The following is a 22,692-nucleotide window of genomic DNA, read 5'->3' on the forward strand; positions in this document are numbered from 1 at the left end:
CGAGGGAAATGATGTACGGCGACCCACTACATACCTGCAAAGAAGTTTCGGCTAATGGAGATCGGATTGAAGTCGAGGGGCATCATGCACGCCTCCGTATCATGGTGAGCCAATCTCGCAAGACCAGATAGCAGCAAGCAGGGTGTCTTGAAAAGCTTAGGCCTCGCTTCGATGATGGCCGTGTGCATGTCCCTCGAGCATGCAGCCAGCCGCAGGGCGCTCAACATATCCATACACGAACAACAGAGGTCGAGGATGTCACTGGGGAGATTGCTCCAATTGCGGCTCATATGGATGCTGCGCGGTTCGCGTTCGGCCATGGTGGAGTTTGGAAGGGGGCTTGATTTACGGGGAGAAGGATGTCGGTGCTGGAGCGGCTAGCGAGGGAATAGTGGTACTGGGGGAGGCGAGTGAGGCGACGGTACACGGGGGCATAGTGAGATGGAGACGGAGACGGAGACGGAGAAGGGGATGGAGATGGAGTGGTGCTATGGGAGCGGAGAGGGAGACGAGGCGAGGCGCCAATGTGCTGTATAGCGGCGGTGACAGACTGCACAGTGCACAGGGTGAGGTTGACTTTGGTAACCCGAACACGCCGCCTGGACTAGTGTCAGGCGCAGGGTGTTGTCACTTCACTGTGAGGACCGGATGAATAGTATTTTGACCATCAAGTGTACCACAGTTGTACTACTACTACTAGTAGGAACATGAGTACTCCAGTATTGTATAGTGGAAATAGGTCTCTCGTGCTAGCATGCCTGTTCACTTCATCGTTCAGGTATCATCCATATTGCGAGCAGAACCAAGTTCTCGTGCATGCCCAATCAACGCCCTGCCGCGATGCATGCAGTGGTCGTTCTGGTGCATCAAGGACGGCATGCAGAGTGTTCCACACTTGAGAAGAGGAAAAATGGAAAGGTAGAACGCGGCAGCAGAGGAAGAGAACGCTGGCTATCGAGGCTGGGAGGGGATTGAGCAGGAAGTTAATGCTCCACGCCTAAAGGTTTTGGGAAAACCTGATTTTCATAAGGTGACTTATACTCACCTAAACGGAGGGAGTATTCCTTAACCAGAGAATGTTGTGTCTCCCACTCACGCGCTCAAAAAAAACTATGACACATTTCTTTATCTGTTTGCATAGGTCCCACTTATCAGGAAGGATGGGCACGTACACGAATAGGTACGACTCATCAGTCTACCCGCATAGCCTTTTTGTTTAGTCTACCTAGCCATCTAATCAACTGTCTGCATGCCACTTCTCCCATTTACTTCTCCATCGGGAACCGATTCTCCTCGGCTTCTTCACCTCCCCTTCGTCTTCATTTGCATCCAAACCCCACTGCGTTCACATTGTTTTAACCTCTTTAAATAATCTTCTACTACTTCAGTTAGACTAGCCATCTAATCCTAATTCTCCAAACCATAGCCCTCCGTTCCAGCGGTTCCAAATGGCGAAAGAGATCGAGATGCAGGTTTTTAGCGTCCAACATGTCCTCGTCGAAGGCTCGATGCGCATAGTTGCCACCGTCACCGTCCACCCAAGGGTTGTTCGGCAGTGGATCAACAATTTATCCAACTCCCTCGAAAAGGTAGAGACGAGGGTCATCGGTCCCGACGCAGAGTACACGGAGCGTGCCCCTGGGAAGATCCAGCGCGCCGCCGTCCTTCTGCTGTGCCTCGAAGATGATGTTTTCGTTGTTGGGGATCGTAGCAGAAATTTAAAATTTTCTATGCATCACCAAGATCAATCTATGGAGTTTACTAGCAACGAGAGGGATGGAGTGCATCTACATACCCTTGTAGATCGCGAGCGGAAGCGTTCAAGTGAACGGGGTTGATGGAGTCGTACTCGTCGTGATCCAAATCACCGATGACCGAGCGCCGAACGGACGGCACCTCCGCGTTCAACACACGTACGGTTGGGGAAGACGTCTCCTCCTTCTTGATCCAGCAAGGGGGAGGGAGAGGTTGATGGAGATCCAGGAGCACGACGGCGTGGTGGTGGAAGTAGCGGGGATCTCGGCAGGGCTTCGCCAAGCTTAGCGAGAGGGAGAGGTGTCACGGGAGGGAGAAGGAGGCGCCAGGGGCTTTGGTGCTGCTGCCTCCCCCCTCTTCATATAGGGGTCCAGGGGGGCGCCGGCCCCGTGAGATCCCATCTCAAGGGGGGGGGGGGCGGCCAAGGGGGGGACTTGCCCCCCAAGTCAAGTGGGGCGCCCCCCCACCCCTAGGGTTTCCAACCCTAGGCGCAGGGAGGCCCAAGGGGGGCGCACCAGCCCACCAGGGGCTGGTTCCCTTCCCCACTTCAGCCCATGGGCCCTCCGGGATAGGTGGCCCCACCCGGTGGACCCCCGGGACCCTTCCGGTGGTCCCGGTACAATACCGGTGACCCCCGAAACTTTCCCGGTGGCCGAAACTGGACTTCCTATATATAATTCTTCACCTCCGGACCATTCCGGAACTCCTCGCGACGTCCGGGATCTCATACGGGACTCCGAACAACTTTTGGGTTACCGCATACTAGTATCTCTACAACCCTAGCATCACCGAACCTTAAGTGTGTAGACCCTACGGGTTCGGGAGACATGCAGACATGACCGAGACAACTCTCCGGTCAATAACCAACAACGGGATCTGGATACCCATGTTGGCTCCCGCATGATCCACGATGATCTCATCGGATGAACCACGATGTCGAGGATTCAATCAATCCCGTATACAATTCCCTTTGTCAATCGGTACGTTACTTGCCCGAGATTCGATCGTCGGTATCCCAATACCTTGTTCAATCTCGTTACCGGCAAGTCACTTTACTCGTACCGTAATGCATGATCCCGTGACCAAACACTTGGTCACATTGAGCTCATTATGATGATGCATTACCGAGTGGGCCCAGAGATACCTCTCCGTCATACGGAGTGACAAATCCCAGTCTCGATTCGTGCCAACCCAACAGACACTTTCGGAGATACCCGTAGTGCACCTTTATAGCCACCCAGTTACGTTGTGACGTTTGGCACACCCAAAGCACTCCTATGGTATCCGGGAGTTGCACAATCTCATGGTCTAAGGAAATGATACTTGACATTTGGAAAAGCTCTAGCAAACGAACTACACGATCTTGTGCTATGCTTAGGATTGGGTCTTGTCCATCACATCATTCTCCTAATGATGTGATCCCGTTATCAATGACATCCAATGTCCATAGTCAGGAAACCATGACTATCTGTTGATCAACGAGCTAGTCAACTAGAGGCTCACTAGGGACATGTTGTGGTCTATGTATTCACACATGTATTATGATTTCCGGATAACACAATTATAGCATGAACAATAGACAATTATCATGAACAAGGAAATATAATAATAACCATTTTATTATTGCCTCTAGGGCATATTTCCAACAGTCTCCCACTTGCACTCGAGTCAATAATCTAGTTACATTGTGATGAATCGAACACCCATAGAGTTCTGGTGTTGATCATGTTTTGCTCTAGGGAGAGGTTTAGTCAACGGATCTGCTACATTCAGGTCCGTATGTACTTTACAGATATCTATGTCTCCATTTTGAACACTTTCACGAATGGAGTTGAAGCGACGCTTGATATGCCTGGTCTTCCTGTGAAACCTGGGCTCCTTGGCAAGGGCAATAGCTCCAGTGTTGTCACAGAAGAGAGTCATCGGGCCCGACGCATTGGGAATAACTGCTAGGTCGGTAATGAACTCCTTCACCCAGATTGCTTCTTGTGCTGCCTCTGAGGCCGCCATGTATTTCGCTTCACATGTAGATCCCGCCACAACGCTTTGCTTGCAACTGCACCAGCTTACTGCCCCACCATTCAAAATATACACGTATCCGGTTTGTGACTTAGAGTCATCCAGATCTGTGTCGAAGCTAGCATCGACGTAACCCTTTACGACGAGCTCTTCGTCACCTCCATAAACGAGAAACATATCCTTAGTCCTTTTTCAGGTACTTCAGGATATTCTTGACCGCTATCCAGTCTTCCATGCCGGGATTACTTTGGTACCTTCCTACCAAACTTACGGCAAGGTTTACATCAGGTCTGGTACACAGCATGGCATACATAATAGACCCTATGGCCGAGGCATAGGGGACGACACTCATCTTTTCTCTATCTTCTGCCGTGGTCGGGCATTGAGCCGTGCTCAATTGCACACCATGCAATACAGGCAAGAACCCCTTCTTGGACTGATCCATATTGAACTTCTTCAATATCTTGTCAAGGTACGTACTTTGTGAAAGACCAATGAGGCATCTTGATCTATCTCTATAGATCTTGATGCCTAATATATAAGCAGCTTCTCCAAGGTCCTTCATTGAAAAACACTTGTTCAAGTAGGCCTTTATGCTTCCCAAGAATTCTATATCATTTCCCATCAACAGTATGTCATCCACATATAATATGAGAAATGCTACAGAGCTCCCACTCACTTTCTTGTAAACACATGCTTCTCCATAAGTCTGTGTAAACCCAAACGGTTTGATCATCTCATCAAATCGAATGTTCCAACTCCGAGATGCTTGCACCAGCCCATAGATGGAGTGCTGGAGCTTGCATACCTTGTTAGCATTCTTAGGATCGACAAAACCTTCCGGCTGCATCATATACAATTCTTCCTTAAGAAAGCCGTTAAGGAATGCCGTTTTGACGTCCATTTGCCATATCTCATAATCATAGTATGCGGCAATTGCTAACATGATTCGGACGGACATCAGCTTCGCTACGGGTGAGAAAGTCTCATCGTAGTCAACCCCTTGAACTTGTCAATAACCCTTAGCGACAAGTCGAGCTTTATAGATGGTAACATTACCATCCGCGTCCGTCTTCTTCTTAAAGATCCATTTGTTTTCTATCGCTCGCCGATCATCGGGCAAGTCTGTCAAAGTCCACACTTTGTTTTCATACATGGATCCTATCTCGGATTGCATGGCTTCAAGCCATTTGTTGGACCCGCCACTGCTTCTTCATAGTTCGAAGGTTCACCGTTGTCTAACAACATGATTTCCAGGACAGGGTTGCCATACAACTCTGGTGTGGAACGTGTCCTCGTGGACCTACGAAGTTCAGTAGTAACTTGATCCGAAGTACCTTGATCATCATCATTAGCTTCCTCTCTAGTCAGTGCAGGCACCACAGGAACATCTTCCTGAGCTGCGCTACTTTCCGGTTCAAGAGGTAGTACTTCATCAAGTTCCACTTTCCTCCCACTTACTTCTTTCGAGAGAAACTCTTTCTCCAGAAAGGACCCGTTCTTGGCAACAAAGATCTTGCCTTCGGATCTGAGGTAGAAGGTATACCCAATGGTTTCCTTAGGGTATCCTATGAAGACGCATTTTTCCGACTTGGGTTCGAGCTTTTCAGGTTGAAGTTTCTTGACATAAGCATCGCATCCCCAAACTTTTAGAAACGACAGCTTAGGTTTCTTCCCAAACCATAATTCATACGGTGTCATCTCAACGGATTTCGACGGAGCCCTATTTAAAGTGAATGCGGCAGTCTCCAAAGCATAGCCCCAAAATGAGAGCGGTAGATTGGTAAGAGACATCATAGATCGCACCATATCCAATAGAGTGCGATTACGACGTTCGGACACACCATTTCGTTGAGGTGTTCCAGGCGGCGTGAGTTGTGAAACTATTCCACATTTCCTTAAGTGTGTGCCAAATTCGTGACTCAAATATTCCCCCCCCACGATCTGATCGTAAGAATTTTATTTTCCTGTCACGTTGATTCTCAACCTCACTCTGAAATTCCTTGAACTTTTCAAAGGTCTCAGACTTGTGTTTCATTAGGTAGACATACCCATATCTACTCAAGTCATCAGTGAGAGTGAGAACATAACGACAGCCTCCGCGAGCCTCAACACTCATTGGACCGCACACATCAGTATGTATGATTTCTAATAAGTTGGTTGCTCGCTCCATTGTTTCGGAGAACGGAGTCTTGGTCATTTTGCCCATGAGGCATGGTTCGCATGTGTCAAATGATTCATAATCGAGAGACTCTAAAAGTCCATCAGCATGGAGCTTCTTCATGCGCTTGACACCAATGTGACCAAGGCGGCAGTGCCACAAGTATGTGGGACTATCGTTATCAACTTTACATCTTTTGGTATTCACACTATGAATATGTGTAACATCACGTTCGAGATTCATTAAGAATAAACCATTGACCAGCGGGGCATGACCATAAAACATATCTCTCATATAAATAGAACAACCATTATTCTCGGATTTAAATGAGTAGCCATCTCGCATTAAACGAGATCCAGATACAATGTTCATGCTCAAAGCTGGCACTAAATAACAATTATTGAGGTTTAAAACTAATCCCGTAGGTAAATGTAGAGGTAGCGTGCCGACGGCGATCACATCTACCTTGGAACCATTCCCGACGCGCATCGTCACCTCGTCCTTTGCCAGTCTCCGTTTATTCTGCAACTCCTGCTTTGAGTTACAAATATGAGCAACCGCACCAGTATCAAATACCCAGGAGCTACTACGAGTGCTGGTAAGGTACACATCAATAACATGTATATCACATATACCTTTGGTGTTGCCGGCCTTCTTGTCCGCTAAGTACTTGGGGCAGTTCCGCTTCCAGTGACCACTTCCCTTGCAATAAAAGCACTCAGTCTCAGGCTTGGGTCCATTCTTTGGCTTCTTCCCGGCAACTGGTTTACCGGGCGCGACAACTCCCTTGCCGTCCTTCTTGAAGTTCTTCTTACCCTTGCCTTTCTTGAACTTAGTGGTTTTATTCACCATCAACACTTGATGTTCCTTTTTGATCTCCACCTTCGCTGATTTCAGCATTGAATATACCTCAGGAATGGTCTTTTCCATCCCCTGCATATTGAAGTTCATCACAAAGCTCTTGTAGCTCGGTGGAAGCGACTGAAGGATTCTGTCAATGACCGCATCATCCGGGAGATTAACTCCCAGCTGAGTCAAGCGGTTGTGTAACCCAGACATTTTGAGTATGTGCTCACTGACAGAATTATTTTTCTCCATCTTACAACTGAAGAACTTGTCGGAGACATCATATCTCTCGACCCGGGCATGAGCTTGGAAAACCATTTTCAGCTCTTCGAACATCTCATATGCTCCGTGTTGCTCAAAACGCTTTTGGAGCCCCGGTTCTAAGCTGTAAAGCATGCCGCACTGAATGAGGGAGTAATCATCGGCACGCTGTTGCCAAGCGTTCATAATGTCTTGGTTCTCTGGGATGGGTGTGTCACCTAGCGGTGCTTCTAGGACATAATCTTTCTTGGCAGCTATGAGGATGATCCTCAGGTTCCGGACCCAGTCCGTATAGTTGCTGCCATCATCTTTCAGCTTGGTTTTCTCTAGGAATGCGTTGAAGTTGAGGGCAACATTAGCGTGGGCCATTTGATCTACAAGACATATTGTAAAGATTTTAGACTAAGTTCATGATAATTAAGTTCATCTAATCAAATTATTCAATGAACTCCCACTTAGATAGACATCCCTCTAGTCATCTAAGTGAAACATGATCCGAGTCAACTAGGCCGTGTCCGATCATCACGTGAGACGGACTAGTCAACATCGGTGAACATCTTCATGTTGATCGTATCTTCTATACGACTCATGCTCGACCTTTCGGTCTTCCGTGTTCCGAGGCCATGTCTGTACATGCTAGGCTCGTCAAGTCAACCTAAGTGTATTGCGTGTGTAAATCTGGCTTACACCCGTTGTATTCGAACGTTAGAATCTATCACACCCGATCATCACGTGGTGCTTCGAAACAACGAACCTTTGCAACGGTGCACAGTTAGGGGGAACACTTTCTTGAAATTATTGCGAGGGATCATCTTATTTGAGCTATCGTCGTTCTAAGCAAATAAGATGTAAAACATGATAAACATCACATGCAATCAAATAGTGACATGATATGGCCAATATCATTTTGCTCCTTTTGATCTCCATCTTCGCAGCGCCATGATCATCTTCGTCACCGGCATGACACCATGATCTCCATCATCATGATCTCCATCATCGTGTCTTCACGAAGTTGTCACGCCAACGATTACTTCTACTTCTATGGCTAACGTGTTTAGCAATAAAGTAAAGTAATTTACATGGCGTTATTCAATGACACGCAGGTCATACAAAAAATAAAGACAACTCCTATGGCTCCTGCCGGTTGTCATACTCATCGACATGCAAGTCGTGATTCCTATTACAAGAACATGATCAATCTCATACATCACATATATCTCATTCATCACATCCTTTTGGTCATATCACATCACAAGGCATATGCTGCAAAAACAAGTTAGACGTCCTCTAATTGTTGTTGCATGTTTTTACGTGGCTTCTATAGGTTTCTAGCAAGAACGTTTCTTACCTACGTAAAACCACAACGTGATATGCCAATTTATATTTACCCTTCATAAGGACCCTTTTCATCGAATCCGATCTGACTAAAGTGGGAGAGACAGACACCCGCTAGCCACCTTATGCAACTAGTGCATGTCAGTCGGTGGAACCTGTCTCACGTAAGTGTACGTGTAAGGTTGGTACGGGCCGCTTCATCCCACGATGCCGCCGAAACAAGATAAGACTAGTAGTGGCAAGAAAATTGACAACATCTACGCCCACAACAAGTTTGTGTTCTACTCGTGCATAGAAACTACGCATAGACCTAGCTCTGATACCACTGTTGGGGATCGTAGCAGAAATTTAAAATTTTCTCCGCATCACCAAGATCAATCTATGGATTTTACTAGCAACGAGAGGGAAGGAGTGCATCTACATACCCTTGTAGATCGCGAGCGGAAGCGTTCAAGTGAACGGGGTTGATTGAGTCGTACTCGTCGTGATCCAAATCACCGATGACCGAGCGCCGAACGGACGGCACCTCCGCGTTCAACACATGTACGGTTGGGGAAGACGTCTCCTCCTTCTTGATCCAGCAAGGGAGAGGGAGAGGTTGATGGAGATCCAGCAGCACGACGGCGTGGTGGTGGAAGTAGCGGGGATCTCGGCAGGGCTTCGCCAAGCTTAGCGAGAGGGAGAGGTGTCACGGGAGGGAGAAGGAGGCGCCAGGGGCTTTGGTGCTGCTGCCCTCCCTCCCCCCTCTTTATATAGGGGTCCAGGGGGGGGGGCGCCGGCCGCCTGAGATCCCATCTCAAGGGGGGGGGGGGGCGGCCAAGGGGGGACTTGCCCCCCAAGTCAAGTGGGGCGCCCCCCCACCCCTAGGGTTTCCAACCCTAGGCGCAGGTGAGGCCCAAGCGGGGCGCACCAGCCCACCAGGGGCTGGTTCCCTTCCCCTCTTCAGCCCATGGGGCCCTCCGGGATAGGTGGCCCCACCCGGTGGACTCCCGGGACCCTTCCGGTGGTCCCGGTACAATACCGGTGACCCCCGAAACTTTCCCGGTGGCCGAAACTGGACTTCCTATATATAATTCTTCACCTCCGGACCATTCCGGAACTCCTCGTGACATCCGGGATCTCATCCGGGACTCCGAACAAATTTCGGGTTACCGCATACTAGTATCTCTACAACCCTAGCGTCACCGAACCTTAAGTGTGTAGACCCTACGGGTTTGGGAGACATGCAGACATGACCGAGACGACTCTCCGGTCAATAACCAACAGCGGGATCTGGATACGCATGTTGGCTCCCGCATGTTCCACGATGATCTCATCGGATGAACCACGATGTCGAGGATTCAATCAATCCCGTATACAATTCCCTTTGTCAATCGGTACGTTACTTGCCCGAGATTCGATCGTCGGTATCCCAATACCTTGTTCAATCTCGTTACCGGCAAGTCACTTTACTCGTACCGTAATGCATGATCCCGTGACCAAACACTTGGTCACATTAAGCTCATTATGATGATGCATTACCGAGTGGGCCCAGAGATACCTCTCCGTCATACGGAGTGACAAATCCCAGTCTCGATTCGTGCCAACCCAACAGACACTTTCGGAGATACCCGTAGTGCACCTTTATAGCCACCCAGTTACGTTGTGACGTTTGGCACACCCAAAGCACTCCTATGGTATCCGGGAGTTGCACAATCTCATGGTCTAAGGAAATGATACTTGACATTTGGAAAAGCTCTAGCAAACAAACTACACGATCTTGTGCTATGCTTAGGATTGGGTCTTGTCCATCACATCATTCTCCTAATGATGTGATCCCGTTATCAATGACATCCAATGTCCATAGTCAGGAAACCATGACTATCTGTTGATCAACGAGCTAGTCAACTAGAGGCTCACTAGGGACATGTTGTGGTCTATGTATTCACACATGTATTACGATTTCCGGATAACACAATTATAGCATGAACAATAGACAATTATCATGAACAAGGAAATATAATAATAACCATTTTATTATTGCCTCTAGGGCATATTTCCAACATTGGTGTACCACATCATACACTCGCCCTCCATACCAGGTGAGCTTCACGATTTCTTGTCTCGAGAGGACGTATACTTCTGTGGGGCAGCCATCGAAGGGGACAAACAGAAGCTGGAGCCGTACAACCTTGATTTGAAAAGCATCGCTGACCTACAAACCAGAATCAAAATTCCTGTAGAAGATTGTGATAAACAGACACCATCCCTATTTGACGTAGCAAATTTTGTGCTTAGTACAAATCTTCAGAAGGGTGACGAGACGGTGGCATTAAGGTCGTCTGGATGGGAGAATTATCCCTTGACATACGAGGGGATAAAATATGCTGCCCTCGATGCCCGTGTGAGTTTCGAGATAGCTGCAAGGTCCAAAGAGCTTGTTGCGAAGCCGTCTCCCACAGAGAATGAGAACAAGAAGAAGAAGAAGAAGAAAAGGCTGCACCAGCAGGAGGGCATTATGGATGGATGAACTATTTCCTCTCTTGTAAAAAAAATTATTCCCTCTCGGTGTATATTGATATAGATGGACTATTTCGATGGTGTGCATGTCTTTGGAACAGAGTAGTAGCGTGGGTCCGCTTGACTATAAGGAACTATTTATCCGCATATATAGCTTTCTCTGCTACTCCTTCCAGTGATCGGTATGCAGTGCATGTGTCCGTAGACATGACAGCTTGTCCATGGAAGTTCAACTACGGTGACCATCACGTTTCATCTCGCGATTCCCACGATGCCTCTCCAACCCACGGCACCACGCCCCCCGACGTGCGCCTCACCCCTCTCGGCCGCACCGCCCCTCTGCCTTTGTGTGCATGACATGTGGGCCACCTAAAATGCGGCGAGCATCAAGTTTCTACCACAACCACCCGCGATTCCCACGACGCCGCTCGAACCCATGAAACCACACGTCCCCCGACCTGCGGCTCACCCCTCTTGGCCCCACTGCCCCTCTGCCTACGGGAGCATTACATGTGGACCAGTCACCTATCGGGTCCACATGTTATTGACTCAAAGGTAGGTGTAGTAAGGCGCTGAAGCTCAGTCCCGACGGCCCTGAGAGGGAAATGTAACTCCTGCGCCAGGGCTTGTGGTGCTCCCGCAGCACGAACTCGTGCCAAACTCGAGATTTGTTTCTTTACTATACATGCATGCAACGATTTAATGGACATTGTTATCTCAACATGTGATGGGGAGCTCTAAATTTGAATTTGAAACTTATAAAACGAAAAGATTCAAAACAAATAAACTGGGAGAGAGGGAGTATATCGTAGGATGTGTCCCATACAAAATAAGTCCCCTGGTTTGTCACCGCGAAGATGCAGTTAGAAAGGAGCACAGCGTCTTCCTACTCGTACGGCAACAAATCAGCCGTAGACAGCATGGTCCGCCTTTGACCGCCATGTGCAAGGTTCGTGCTATCTTATTCAATCTCACCGTGGTTCCATCATACCAATTCATGTGGTGGCCCGTTGCATGGCTGATCCTAATGTTGGACAAAGGTTCTATGGGAACGGTGTCACCGTTGTAAATGTTGTGCAAATTGATGTTGGTACCCTCCCGTACATATGCAAGCCAATCTCCACTCGCACCGAGCCTAACCTGTGAAACAGTGGGCAGGGGAGAATTAGGAAATGGACACGGAAGTAGTCTTTAGAATGCATTTACTACGTGATCAAACTCATCTTACCTGCTCATCGGAGGAAATCCGAGTGCCCCTCAACGTTGGCATCCCAAGGGGCGTCAACTTGCAACTACGGCCACGCCGCGCTGGAGAGACCCCCAAGGAAACATCCTCGTGCGTTCCACGGAACATCAAGATGCATTTGTATGAGTAGTTTATCTTGTGAGAGAAAAGGATGAACGAGGGAAGGCCTCTAGAGATAGAGATGGACACTACTACCACTACTGGAATCAGCTAATTTGACATCTGCCAGCTCTTTGCCGTCTGCTAGCTGACGGCAAAGAAGCTCTTTGCCATCAGCTACCCAAAAGCAGACGGCAAAGAAATGGCAGACGACAAAACAGGTCTTTGCCAGCTGCCGGCTCTTTGCCGTCAGCCAGCGGACGACAAAGAATCTTTGCCGTCCGCTGGCTGACGGCAAAGAGAGAGGTGGCCCCCACCCCCCGCCCGTTTAGAAAAACTTAACGCCCCACCTCTTTGCCGTCTGCTAGCAGACGGCAAAGAGACATAAAGGCGGACGGCAAAGATTGGCGGACGGCAAAGAGGAGACTAACTAACGGCCCCTACCCCCCCGCCCGTTACTCTCTCTTCTCTCCCTCTCTCCTCCCCGACGCGCCCCGCCACCACATCCCACCCCACAGCCGCCGCCGCCGCCCGCCGCCGCCACCCCCGTCGCCCCGCCACCCGCCGCCCCGTCGCCCCCTCCGCCCCGTCGCCCCCCACCCCTCCGCCCCCACCCCACCCGCCGACGCCCCGTCGCCCCGCCACCCGCCGCCCGGCGCCGCCCCCACCCCACCCGCCGACGCCCCGTCGCCCCGCCACCCGCCGCCCGCCGCCGCCCCAGCCGCCCGGCGCCTCCCCCGCCGCCCGGCGGCGCCCCCGCCGCCCTGCGCCGCCCCCGGCACCGCCCCCGCCGCCCGGTGCCCCCCCGCCACCGCCCCCCGCCGACCGTCCCATTGCTCCGGTGAGGGACTAGTGTTTTTTTTTCTTCTGTTTTTTCATTTTTTTCTGTTTAATTGTTAGTGCTAGATTGTGTTAGTGTTAGTGTTAGTGCTAGAAGTAGAAGAAGAAGAAAAGAGAAGAAGTATAAAAAAGATGAAAAAAGAAAAAGAAGAAAAGAAGTAGAAGAAGAAGAAAGGAAGAAAAGAAGTACAAAAAAGATGTAAAAAGAAGAAGAAGAAAAGAAGTAGAAGAAGTAGAAGAAGAAGAAAGGAAGAAACGAAAAGAAGTAAAAAAGTAGAAAAAAGATGAAAGAAGAAGAAGAAGAAAGGAAAGAAGAAGAAGAATTGAAAGAAAGAAGAAGACCCCTCCGCCCCCACCCCACCCGCCGACACCCCGACCCCGACACCACACCCCGACCCCGACACGACACCCCGACCCCCTGACCCCCTGACCCCCCAACCCCGACACCACACCACGACACCCGACCCCGACTCCACCCCGACACCCGACCCCCTAACCCCTGACCCCGACACGACACCCCGACCCCGAAACAGCACCCCGACCCCGACACGGCACCCCGACACCGACACGACACCCCGACCCCCGACACCTCCCGAAAAGGTGTTCTTTGGCCTTGCAGAGGCCGATGGGGTCATATATTTGTGAATTATTAGTTAGGTCTTATATTTTTCGATTTTGTTATGAAAACATCATATATAATTGTGTTGATTGGGTAGATTTAAATGTGCAGTTGTTTCATCGCTGCGGGGTTTGGTGGTCAACGACCTCGCTGTGCGTTTGACGAGCTCTGCCCCTTCGTTCGTGGGTGAGCACAAATAACATGTCCTCCTCCCCCATTAATTATTTGCTCTGTTCCGGTGTTCGTGCCGATGAAACTTGAGAGCTAGCTATATATGTGTCTTGAATCATCAGTATGCGTAACCAATATGTGTCTCCCGTTCGAAAGCGTCATAGTTATAAATATGCATGCATTTGCATATTTATAACCTTGATTCTTTCGAATTGTCCAACGCTATCCATGGACAGCCCGAGTATGTTTAGATTGGGTTCGTTTTCCCATATGCTTTGCTCCGGATCTGACGCATAAGTTTCGTCAGTGCCTCCCTGTTGTTCTCCGGGTACACATCCTCTCTGTTTATTGCAGAGACGTGTATCAGGAGAACAGCAGGGAGGTGCTGCCGAAATTTTGCGTAGGATCCGGAGCATAGCATGGGAAAATGAACCCAATCTAAACATACTCGGGTGGGATTAGGACCTATCATTACCTATTAGAGTGTAGGTTGCATGGACGTAATAAAATTGACAAAGTAGATCAACTGATAAATATATACATGGTGAATTATATATATATATATTTGTTGTGTGTCTAGTAGCTCTGAAAGTCAAGATGAGTGATCGTGCGTGGATGTACACCGGTCACACTGGTCAGAACAAATGGAGCACTGAATGGTTCACAAAACCAAGGGGTTTGTGCGAGCCGCATTTGCAAATGGCCAGAGGAAAACCTGGTGCCCCTTTTTACGGTGCGGCAATTGGGAAAAGAGGACAGAGGCTGAAATGGGCAAACACCTACAGAAGAGTGGTTTTACGCCCGATTATATGGTGTGGACATTTCATGGTGAGTCTGCCCAACGTGACCGAGCTGAGGTGGATCGTCGTCGCACCGACGAGCATGGTACCGGGATGGAAAACATGGTGCAAGACTTCGATGATGCTCGGGATTCGGACGAGGAGATGGAGGAATCTGCAAAGGCCTTCAATGAAATGTTGGAGTCTTCAAAACGTCCGCTCCATGAGCACACTGAGCTTTGTCAGTTGGATGCCATCTCACAAGTAATGGCTCTGAAGGCTCAGTTCAACTTGGGCAGAGAATGCTACGATGCAATGATGACAGTATTTGGACGCTTTCTACCCAAAGGCCATGTAATGCCTGCAAACCTGTACCAGTCGGACAAAATCCTCCATGCACTGAAGATGCCCTATGATAAGATACATGCCTGTGAGAAAGGATGTGTCTTGTTTAGGCTTGACTATGCGGACTTGAACTATTGTCCCATTTGCAAGTCTTCCAGGTATGTTTTGGTAGACAACGGTATGGGTGAGAAGACACAGACCGAAATCCCCGTTAGTGTTCTTCGGTATATGCCAATCGTACCAAGACTTCAACGTCTTTTCATGGTCGAAGAGACGGCCAGACAGATGACATGGCACAAAACGGGCAAAAGAACCGAACTAGATGCAGATGGGAATCTGATGATTGTACACACATCGGATGGTGTTGCGTGGAAAAAGTTTGATGAATTACATGCTGACAAAGCGGCAGATCCGAGGCATCCTCGAGTCGGCATCAGCACGGATGGGTTCAGTGTGTTTGGTATGACGGCAGCCCAATACAGTTGTTGGCCCGTATTTGTCTTTCCACTCAATCTCCCCCCGGACAGATTATGCAAAGAAAGAACATTTTCCTGACGTTGATAATTCCAGGGCCCAATTATCCGGGGAAAAATATGAATGTGTACATGCAGCCGCTTAAGGACGAATTGCAAGAAGCCTAGGATAATGGGTTCAAGACATACGACGCCTATAGCAAACAGAACTTCATAATGCGTGTCTGGTACATGTACTCGACGCATGACTTGCCGGCGTATGCGCTATTCGTTGGCTGGTGTGTGCATGGAAGGTTCCCGTGCCCCACATGCAAGGGAGCTCTTGAGTTTCGTTGGCTTCAGGCCGGTCGCAAGTTTTCTTGCTTCGACATGCATAGACAGTTCCTGAATCCTCGCCATAAGTTCAGGAAAGACAAGAAGAACTTCATCAGAGGTAGAGTTGTCAAAAACTCTGCACCACCTGCATTGACAGGCCAACAGACCCTGGATCAGTTAAACGCTCTCGAGCCAGATCCAGAGCGTCCAGGGTACTTCAAGGGGTATAATTCTAAGCACGCCTGGACTCACAAAACATGCTTATGGGATATGCCTTACTTCAAAGACCTCCTTTGCCCACACAACATCGACGTGATGCACACTGAGAAGAATATCGCCGAGGCACTTTTTGGTACATTGTTCGGCATAGATGGGAAGTCAAAGGATAATACTAAGGCTAGAGTCGATCTGGAGGCGCTATGTGATAGGCCGTTACAAAACATGAAAGAACCGAAAGGAAAGCAGAACTGGACGAAGCCAAAGGCATGGTTCAATCTTGGAAGGCCAGCTATGAGGGAAATTATCTTGTGGGTGAAAATGCAGTTGATGTTCCCTGATGGGTATGCAGCGAATCTAAAGAGGGGAGCCAGTCTTGATAAATTGAAGATATTTGGTCTCAAGAGTCATGATTGGCACATATGGATTGAGCGGGTAATGCCGGTGATGTTGCGTGGCTTCATCCCTGAGGATGAATGGCTAGTACTGGCAGAACTCAGCTATTTCTTCCGTGTTCTTTGTGCGAAAGAACTATCGCCTGGCGTGCTAGAAGAAATGGAAGAGTTGGCGCCGGAGTTGATCTGCAAGTTAGAGAAGATCTTTCCACCGGGCTTCTTTAATCCAATGCAACATTTGATTTTGCATCTCCCGACCGAGGCAAGATTGGGGGGGCCCGTGCAAAATCGTTGGTGCTACCCAACTGAGAGGATGCAGAAGACGCTTCGACAAAAATGTAAAAATAAACGTAGAATTGAAGCATCGATGGCTGAGGCATTCATCACTGAGGAGGCGGCAAACTTCGTGACAGCACACTACGAAGCCAAAAATCGTCATTTGCATAATCCGAAGCCTTGGTACAATGGTGACGACCCTAAAAAGGGTGGATCCAACCTCAGCCTATTCAAAGGGAATCTCGCACCAGCCATTGTTTCAAATCCAGTATCTTTGGATAACGAACAATGGCGGACCATTTCGTTGTATATCTTCAACAACCTGATAGAAGTGCGGCCGTACATCGAGTAAGTTCTCAGTACATTGTTTCGCAACTTCTATTTCCTTTGAACTGCTCTTATTCCTGGATATTTCATACAGTCGATACGTCGCCTTATTCTCGTATGGAGCGGTGATCCAAAAGGATTCTGTCGAAGAGTATGAGCTTCTCGCAAAGCAAGGAGGCGGCTATCCCGGTTTCATCTCTTGGTTCAAACAAACGGTAATTTCTATTAGACAATTTCATTTCATTCGCTAATTTGTGCGTAATGCAACAATCCTTTCATATTAAACTTGTAGGCTAATTCAGAGTCTATGGACGCCGAATTGAGACAAGTTGCTAATGGTTTTGACTATAAGGTCCGTTCATTTGACAAATACGACATCAACGGGTATCGCTTTCGTACCTATGGCAAAGAGCTATCTATGGCCGACCGAAAGTCTACAAATTGTTGTGTATCTGCTATCGGCGAAGGAGGTACCGAGTATTATGGGAGAGTTGAAGCAATTTATGAACTTCTATTCTATGGTGAAAACCCACCGAATGTCGTAGTCTTCAAATGTTATCGGTTTCAGCCGAAGGAGACTAGAAGGACTCATGAACATATAGGGCTAGTTGAAATCAACCAAACCACCCATTTAGATGTTCCTGATGTCTATATTACGGCTCAACAGGCGACCCAAGTATTCTATCTACCGTGGGCCTGCCAAACTAATCCAAATCTGAAAGGTTGGGATGTCGTTTATGAAGTGCCGCCACGTGCTAGACTATCTCCCCCAAAGGAAGAGGATTATGAACCTCACATTAACCCAGACACATATGAAGGAGAATTCTTCCAAGAGACACGTCTTTCCAAAAAGCGTTTCAAGAACCGCTATACTTCACCCGAAAACATTGAAGTAGACAGCGACAGTGAATCAGCCATCACCCCAGAGGAGGAACAAGAAGAGCCAGAACAAGAAGAGGTTACTGCTGCGGATGACCTGTCATTGCTTGACCGATTACGTCAAGGTGGCCTTCCACATGTTGATGCCACTGAACCCTATGACCCCGTCATTGATTATAGTGATGATGATGATTATGCATTTATTGATAATACTGATCGAGATTATTAGTAGTGTCAGGTATTAAATTTTTTTATGTTGTACTTGATGATGATACACTTAAGTGATACACATATTATTATTCATGTCGTTCTTTTTTTTATGTTGTACTAATTTCGTTTACTGTTTGTCATGGCAGGTGTTGAAAGATGGTGGGCGCTGGTCGGAAGTGCGCCAAGGCCCCTTCTTCGTTGGCGCGTGGTGTGTGGTCTTCCATTCCAGACGCACCTCTCCGCCGAGCGTTGCTGGACAGTATGGCGACACCGCTGGGCCCTTCTTCGTCGACCGCGGTGCCCAGCAGGGGACGAGGTAGGAAGAGAGGAGGTGGGGCACGTGGTCGCGGGAGAGGAGGCAGGGTGACTGCTACGGTGCCTTCCTCGCCGCCACCCCCAGCTGTTTCACCCGAGCACGTGACTGCTAGGGTGGACTCGTCCGAGGAGGAGGCTACACGGACTCCGGTCCACGAGCCTCCGGTCCACGGGTCTTGGGCCCATGAGCCTCGGGTCGACTGGCCTTCGGCCCACGAGAGTTCGGCCCACGAGACCCCGGAGGAGCACACGTCCGGATGGGGTACCTGGCCGGATCAACCCGAGGAGCCGAGTAGCCATGCTGATGATGGCGGGGAGCCGACTGATATTGAGGAGGAGGGGGCACCGTCTACCAGCGTGGTGCTACACGGCTCCCGTCCGTGCCGGCGACCCGCGAGCAGAGGTGGTTGATTTTCCCTGATGGGGAGAGGTAAGTGCATTTAATATTTTTGTACCTTCAGCATTCACGTTTCTTCAAATAACTAATGTGTTGGCCTTGTCATGCTGCAGGGGTTGGGACCACCATCATAGTGTCCGCCGGCCCAACTCCGTCCTTGGAGTTCTTTGCCGGCAAAACTTCCCGGGGTTTGTCACATTGCCTGGTGAGGGTCGGCTTCCAGAGCTTGGATTGAGCTGGGAGCACTACTTGGCTGCCCCGGCCCCGCCGGATGAGATTATCGACGGTGTCTTGTGCGACACGAGGGCAGACGTGGTGATCAGAAAGTTCTGGGTAATTTCTCCTTTACACATTTAAAAATCTTCAACTAGCTAGTTATTAATTGTACTAATCAATATTGTCTCATTTGATTGCAGACATTCTACAGGTGTGAGGAGGGATACGAGGAGGACACGGCACATGTTATCGAGAACGTCTGCAAGCGCCTACTACAGAACTTACGGCACGAGGCTCGGGTGCAGGCTGTTCGAGACTACTACGCCTTGCGTGGTATCAAGAAGACCAAGCCGGCGTGCCGCGATAAGTTCCTGAGTAAGGAGCAGTACATGATGGTAATTCTTAAGGCCTTCTACTTAAGTTCCTTCATTTAGTAATTCTTAGCCGTAGCGCTCAAGTTTCTATTTGCTAACTTAGGCGCCTCCGAGATGGTGTGCGGATCGGATGGATTGTTGGGAGGTGTTGGTCAATGAGTGGTGCTCAAAAGAATGGCTAGCCCTCCACAACGAGGCCAAGGACAAACGTGCCCAAATGGAAGGTGTGCCACACCATCAAGGCAGCTCCAACTTATATCAGTTCGGGCGGAACTGGGTATGTGGTTTGCTTCATGATTCATGCAATTCATTCATCATGCTAGCTTGAGCCCTTTAATTACTAATTTACATTGTTTCTCTCTTTCAGGCACGCCACAATAAGGTGGATAAGGTGCCAGAGGTGTACGACCTGTATGCCATGGCCCACACTGCCTCTTTCAAGAAAGTCAAGGCATTCTCTCAGTCTGACCTCGATGATGCAAACAACTTCACCAACATCTCCTCCCACAACAAGCTCGTGAGATATAGAGATGAGGGGAAGGCGAGGAAAGGGGAGGACTTTAACCCGAGCCAGGGTCCCATTGATCCAGAGCTGGTGATGATATCTGGTGGCGGGAGGTCCCATGGCTCCATAGCCATTGGAGATGGACTTATCCGTTGTCCTAGCACTCTCCCGGAGATCAAGGCGCGCCAGTCGAGCTCCGCTCCTGAGATAAGGCCTCGTGAACGGCCAGTGCAACTCGCCATCAAGGTTAGTGATACGTACTCAGCTATCTTTCTCCATTACATTGTGTGCGCTTCCATCAATGATTACAAATGGTCATGTGAGTGGTGTTGCAGGCTGCTATACAGAGTGAGAGAGATAGAACGGAGAAACTTCTGGCGGAGGCGACGGAGAGGCAGCGGGAGTTGGAGGAGAGGACGACAAAGATGTTGGAGGAGGAGAGGGCACGGAATAACATGTAGGCAAGGGCCATGTACGAGCTCCTTGTGGTAAGTTTCTTCTGCAGATTAGCCAAAACATTCATGTAGTGTTTGTCTCATTACTAACTAGTATGACCGAGTCGTCAAAACCAAATGTGCAGTCTGTGTGCGAGAAGACCGGTCATACCGCTCCGCCGATGCCAGTGATTGCTCCTGGGACCACGGTGAGTTTAATTTGGATGGACATTACTTGCTAGTTTAACATCTGAGTGTCATCATGCTAACAAGACATTGGAAATGATCTTTGGTGCAGTGTAACTCCAGACAAGCATCGCACGATCCTTCTCCAGCTACCGACACGAGCCAGCCCGCTCCTACACCTCCTGGATCATGGTAAGTTTATCTAGTGTTTTGCTTAACACATGCATAAAGACCTAGACTTAGCTTTATTTCCTCCAATGCTTACCATAATGACCTAGACTTAGCTTCTTCTCCTCCAAAATGACTTAATAAGCTTACTGACCTCCAAAACCATCCATTTTACCTAAGTTAGCTCTAAAACGATCTGTACTTAGCTTACTTATGTCAAAAATTGCATAATTAGCTTAGTTAGCTCATAAATGATCCATTTTACCTAAGTTAGCTCTAAAATGACCCATTTTACCTTGGTTAGCTTATAAATGATCCAGTTCATCCAAGTTAGCTCAAAAATGACCCATTTTACCTAGATTAGCTCCTAAATGATCTATTTTACCTACGTTAGCTTTAAAATGACCCATTTCACCTAGGTTAACTCCAAAATTACCCATCTTACCTAGGTTATATCATAAACGGTCCATTTCAACTAATTTAGCTCATAAACGATCCATTTCACCAAGTTAGCTCAAAAACGATCCATTTCACCTAAATTAGCTCTTAAATGATCCATTTCACCTAAGTTAGCTCAAAAAGATCCATTTCAACTAAATTAGCTCATAAATGATCCATTTCACCTAAGTTAGCTCATAAATGATCCATTTCAACTAAGTTAGCTCATAAATGATCCATTTCACCTAAGTTAGCTAAAAAACGATCCATTTCACCTTAGTTACCTAAAAAACGATCCATTTGACCTTAGTTAGCTCATAAACGACCCATTTCAACTAAGTTAGCTCATAAATGATCCATTTCACCTTAGCTAGCTCATAAACGGCCCATTTCAACTTAGTTAGCTCATATATGATCCATTTCACGTAAGTTAGCTCATAAATGACATACTCTTCTTGTTCTAGTCTTCTTCTTGTTCTAGTCTTCTTCTTGTTCTACTCTTCTTGTTCTAGTCTTCTTATTCTAGTCACCTATTTCTAACTTTCTTATTTTGCCATTTTGCAGATTTCATTCACTTCATGGAAGCTAGCTTGCTATGGAGTGCTTGTTTATGTATGGATGGAACTTGCTTATGTATGAATGGATGGATGGAACTTGCTTATGTAATATGTATGGATGGAACTTGCTTATGTAGAATGGATGGAACTTGCTTATGTATGAATGTATGGAACTTATGTGCTGGATATATGTGATATGTTTGCTGTTAAATAGGCCTGTGAAATATATCTATATATGTCATATATATTTGCTGTGAAAATTGTTGGATTTAATAAAAAACAGAAAAAAGAGACAATATGCAGGCTCTTTGCCGTCTGCCACCGACGGCAACGGGCTCTTTGCCGTCAGCCGCAGACGGCAAAGAAGCCACATGGCAGCCAACTGTGCTTCCTGGGAGCTGACCCATTTGGTCAGTTTGCCTACAGTGGCAGACGATAAAGACACTAGAAAGTTTGCCTACAGTGGCAGACGACAAAGACACTAGCAAGTTTGCCATCAGTGGCAGACGGCAAAGACACTAGCAAGTTTGCCATCAGTGGCAGACGGCAAAGACAATAGAAAGTTTGCCATCAGCGGCGGACGGCAAAGGCCTGCCGTTAGCCACTTAACGGACTGACAGCGCAATTATTGCCGTCTGCTCTCTTTGCCGTCCGCTGCAGACGGCAAAGGCCCTTTGCCGTCAGCCGCCAGGAAGCAGACGACAAAGTAGCTCTTTACCGTAGCCTACTTTGCCGGAGCCTTTTGCCGTCGCGGCTGACGGCAAAGGCTTTTGCCGTCCGCCGTGGCAGACGGCAAAATAGCTGATTCCTGTAGTGTACTACCAATGTGCTGGCCCGTGCGTTGCAATGGATCCAAAGTAGTAGAATAATACTTGTTCACATGCTTGAAATATAAACACTCTAGTTTTGATATACATGTGTCAGCAGACATGACAGTTTGTCCATGGAAGTTGAACCACGGCGACCATCACGTTTCTTGTTTCTACCACTGCCACACCCACACGCGATTCCCACGACGCCGCTCCAACCCACGGCA

Source organism: Aegilops tauschii, chromosome 7 (genome assembly GCF_002575655.3).
Source record: "Aegilops tauschii subsp. strangulata cultivar AL8/78 chromosome 7, Aet v6.0, whole genome shotgun sequence".
In the NCBI taxonomy this organism is placed as follows: domain Eukaryota; kingdom Viridiplantae; phylum Streptophyta; class Magnoliopsida; order Poales; family Poaceae; genus Aegilops; species Aegilops tauschii.